This window comes from Triticum aestivum, chromosome 6B (genome assembly GCF_018294505.1).
Source record: "Triticum aestivum cultivar Chinese Spring chromosome 6B, IWGSC CS RefSeq v2.1, whole genome shotgun sequence".
Classification (NCBI taxonomy): Eukaryota; Viridiplantae; Streptophyta; class Magnoliopsida; order Poales; family Poaceae; genus Triticum; species Triticum aestivum.
The window spans coordinates 714,638,348-714,642,877 of NC_057810.1; the positions used below are offsets into that span (position 1 = coordinate 714,638,348).

The following is a 4,530-nucleotide window of genomic DNA, read 5'->3' on the forward strand; positions in this document are numbered from 1 at the left end:
GCTGAAACCTAAGCACGTCCTCCACCTCCGCACCCCAATCCTCGCCTCTTTCCTTCCCTGCCTGCTGCCTCCCTACGGCCGCTCCTCCGCTTTGGCCCGGCCCTCCATGTGCCCCCGCGCCCCACTCACCCCCGTTGCCACGGCCACACGCCTCGCCTCGCCCCGCCCCGCCCCGCCCAACGCCGATGCTAATTCCGACGCCACGCAAGCACGGCACGACGCCACGCCTCGCTCGCCTTCGTCGAGGTCGTCCGATGCAGTCCAAGCACGGTGTGCCTCGGCCTTGGCCAACGCGCTCGGCCACGACTAGCAGCGGCTCATGAAGCGCTTGGGCACATGGGCTGCGGCCAAGCGGAGGTAGCGTCGCAAGGGCCATGTGGAAGCCGGGACGAGGACGGACACATCCAGATAAGGTTCTCGCACCTGATCTTGATTTGTGTGGTCGTGGCGGTTGAAGATTGAGCATTGGACGGATGCATCTAGATCAGGTGCGAGCCGGCCATGGCCCCATGTTCTTCTCTTGACTTGTGTTGCCATGGTGACGTACATGTCTAATCTCTTGTCATTGCTCTGGTCAGACGTGTCCTACATGGCCGAGCGAGATCGAGGCCGGCCGCCGGTAATGTTCTCCTCGTGTGCAAGCTCCGCAATGCACTGAAGCATCCAACACATGGTGAAATATCTTTTTAGCGTTTAAAAAATGTGCATTATCCTTTATCATCCAACATATTTTTCACCGCTCATTTGTGACCTCCTAATGGACATGAAGAGTCATATGCTAGCTAGAACACAATCTATATTTGAAAGCAATATTTTCTGATGTACTATCTAATGAAATTTTATTTTTGGAGACATTCATTCATAATTTTGATGACCTCTTTGATTCATCCCATCCGCTGACGCTCCAGATCCGGCCATCATTGACCCCCTCTACATCAGTGATTGGTCAAGGTAGGGGCGTGGCTCTATCCATCTTCCTGCGTGTACCGCGTCTGTGTATCCAGGGCAAGGGTGCTTGTGAGATCCGGTGGCGATCAAAAGGAGGAAGAGGAGATCCATGGTTGGGGATACATCCAACGACCTAGCTAGGCATCATCCTCCCTAATGTGGTACTCGAAGCCTGCAGGCACTGCCTCCTCAATCTACGTTAGTCTGCAGCAGCAAGGTCAGCCCCCCCCCAGCAGCAAGGTCAGCCCCCCCCCCCCCCCCCCCCCCCCGGCCCCCACTATATTTTTTCTTCAGATCTTGCATCACCATGATGACTCCACAAAATTTGTACAACCATTGCCGACGTTGGTATTTATTCAGGAGAGAATTAACAACAGTAGACCAAAGCAAAGAAGGGTTAGCCTGAATGGGACGTATCCCCTTCCAGAGGACTCACACTCCCCGGTTATGTGCCTGCCCTAGCTAGCCTGCAGCCCTGCACGGTACCCTTCATTAGCCCTTCTCCCAATCCCTTTGCAAATTTTGAATCCACCACTATTGAATCACGCTTGGTGTGTGCTGACGCTGCGCAAGGAACGTGATGGTTTTCTCTTAATCATGTCGTAGTTCTCTCAATATTGTACGTGCTGTTTTTTGAATCATGTGGTATTTCAAAGTGCTCTGCATGATGTGTGGTGAATGGGGAAGCGGAGGCGAATACTGGCTGCTGTTCTATTTACACCTGGCGTGGTTGAGAGGCTAGGGAGCAGGCGATTTTGATTTTGCACTTGTATTTGGTCAGCGATGCAGATGAATTTGGGAGAGATGTGGCTGGGAGTTGTAGCAGTCATTTGTCTGTCCTCTCTATGTTATCCCTTTGCACTAATCAGTAATTGCTTTTTGACCAGGTGATAGGGTAGCGTACACGAACTGAAAATTATAGAAGGCGAGGAGGACAATCTGAGCGACCAACAATATGTGGAGTATTGAGATGTAGGTAAGACATGTGAATCTGAATTGAGACGTATGAATGGCATATATAGTATGTATATGTAGTTTTTAGTTGTAGGTTGAATTCTTCTTCTCTAGATCTACCTTCACTAACCTCACGCGCTCGTCCGTGACCTCCCACCAGCGACGCCCTGAGGTCACCCACACAAGCGACCAAGCAATTCCATGCTGTCACCTTGCTACTTCAACATCGGGGAGGTCGTGGGTGAGAGCTATTGTCCTCCTTGGAGAACTTGCCGGTGCCCCATGCGTACGAAGAAGAGCGAAGACACTCGCATGGGTGCTCAAGCAATACACCAGATCGAGCGAGGTTAGATTAAAGTTTCTTCATTCTTCACTAACTTTTCTTGTGCCTTTAGGTATTTCAGATAAGTATCACACGCTGCCCGCAACATGCAAGGGAAACCAAAAAGGAATACAAAATATTTATTCTTCTTTGTAGTTGTCCATTTGGTTCTAAACTTTGTTAAGTGGCAGCCATATTTTACATTAATTAATAAATAACCTTGCTGCACATGTGAGTTGGTTTGCAATTAAGTGGGCAAGTATGCATGTTCTTATTGACTAAATATTTTTCATAAATATGGGGGGATGAACATACTTTGTTCTTTCTTTATTCCGTTGACAACGGGATAATGATCTTTTTGTGTTTTGGAGTGTTGCACAATTTATCAATGGGAACAAAGACTCTAATCTTATGATGTACAACGGCTTTAATGTGATAGAGGATCATGGTGGTCGATGAATTCTGCACCCGGTAGTAGACTAAGAAAGGAACATTATTTCCGTAACACAATGATATTCAGAGCATCCCTGCACTATGTGAGATTTAGAAGGTATTCAAATTAGTGTTTGTTGATAACGTTTGTCTGAGTTTCATATTTTTCTATCCCTGTCAACGTACTAATCCGTTGTTCTTTGATGTGGAGTTGGCACTGCCGGCGGATGCATCCATGTGCTAATCTGTTGGCATCGAGTAGACGGAGCCAAACGAGTTGGGGCCGCTAGCCGGATGGTAGTGGACAACAACACCGGGTTTGCTAATTACTCAACAAGTCACAGACTGATCTCTCTTTTTTGATTGTTTTGGAGTGGTTTATCAGCCCGGTGCGCAATCACAGATTTATCTTTTGATTTATGTGGGTGGACGTACAGAAACACCCTTTCTGAAGTTTTCTAGGGGTTGTAGTGAAGCACAGCTTGTTCAGTGATGCCAACCCCTTCGAGCTCCCTCAACCCTTCGCCAACACTTCTTCAGTTTCTCACCACAAGTGAGTTCTCTTAGCACCAGCATTATTGTTAATCAATGTACGTGCCGGTAATCAGAGTTTAGATACATGCTACTAATGCTAGCGCACTCCCCACATGGACAGAGTGGTGGCCGAAAGATATAGTTAAACAATTAACTGATTTGGTAGATGATACAGAACTTATTATGGACAAAGAAAGATGCATAATTTTCCCAATCTGTTTATTATTGGTCCTTCCATGCATTGGTCGGGGTAAAAAATGCCCAGAACATGAGTTTTTCCTTGCATACTTAACCATGCCTACATGAGTTCACCATAATATTTTTAAGAACTGGTGGGAATTCATTGTTGATAAAATTAAATTTTTCAGGGGATGTTGCCTTCTATAGTAAGCAAATAAACAAACAGTGTGATGAACTTAACAACTCTCTTTCCTTGTTTGTTATTTCTCTTATTCATAGCGTGTTTTACCCATTTAAACATGTAACTATGGTGAACTTAGACTTTGTGTAAGGCGAGGCACTCTGTTTCCTTGAACTTAACAACTCTCTATCCTTATTTCTCCAGAAAGTTTTCTGACGGTATTCACACCATCTGATTCCTTGAAGCATGAAGTGTTTTTCACATTACAATCCAAGGTTTGTTAATTAATCATATTATTTATATTCGTAAGTAGTATATAAAGTTGCCTCAAAATTGTTAATATGATTTTGGATGATATATTACGATGTTGGCAAGGAGGTTATTGGTGCTCATTAAAATAGCAGTATGAAATAAGTCTGCATATATTTGTTGGTTTTCAATTTAAGGCTTTCAACTCAACTGAAATTATTATTTGTACACTATTTACTCACTTTTACCTCCTGTTTTGCAGGCTACCTAGAACGATTACAGGTTTTAATCAAGAAGTCCTCAATAGGTGGACTGGCTCAAAATGGACAAGCATCCTGGTAGCTTTTCGGTTGATTGCATTAAGCATTTAAGTTCTTAACAATTCATAACGATCAATATCTTTGGGATGCCTTGTAATATTTTAGAAAACTGTGTTTTTTCGGTCTGATGTGGTGTGTTGTCCACAGACGTCCTGACCCCACACATATGGTCTGGGTTTTCGGATAGCCTAGACATATGGAGACAATCTGGGGTTACGATTCTCTCTCTCTTGCTAATAGAATAATGAAAACTGGTAAGACTAATATTATAGACCTTCTCCTCAATCCTACCGTGTATTATTCGACTTTTGTGCTGAAAAAATATGTTGTAATTTTGTGAGTAGTGACCTATATTTTCTGGGCAAGTTTTAGCCTTGTCGCAATTGATGCCGCATGTCATTCACCATTTC

The 4,530-nt window shown here is 44.7% G+C and overlaps 1 long non-coding RNA gene across 3 annotated transcripts; it reads left to right on the plus strand.

Moving 5' to 3' along the window:
- The first annotated feature begins 483 nt into the window (after window positions 1-483).
- LOC123135112 (uncharacterized) lies at window positions 484-4,219 on the plus strand. Of its 3 annotated transcripts, XR_006465827.1 has the most exons (8): window positions 484-1,188; window positions 1,836-1,924; window positions 2,063-2,248; window positions 2,664-2,774; window positions 2,868-2,953; window positions 3,042-3,209; window positions 3,756-3,826; window positions 4,063-4,219. It is a non-coding gene; the product is annotated as an uncharacterized lncRNA (long non-coding RNA). The 3 variants fall into 3 exon arrangements; XR_006465825.1 differs by having other exon boundaries at window positions 2,868-3,209; XR_006465826.1 differs by lacking the exon at window positions 484-1,188 and adding an exon at window positions 1,317-1,430 and having other exon boundaries at window positions 2,868-3,209.
- The last annotated feature ends 311 nt before the right edge of the window (window positions 4,220-4,530 follow it).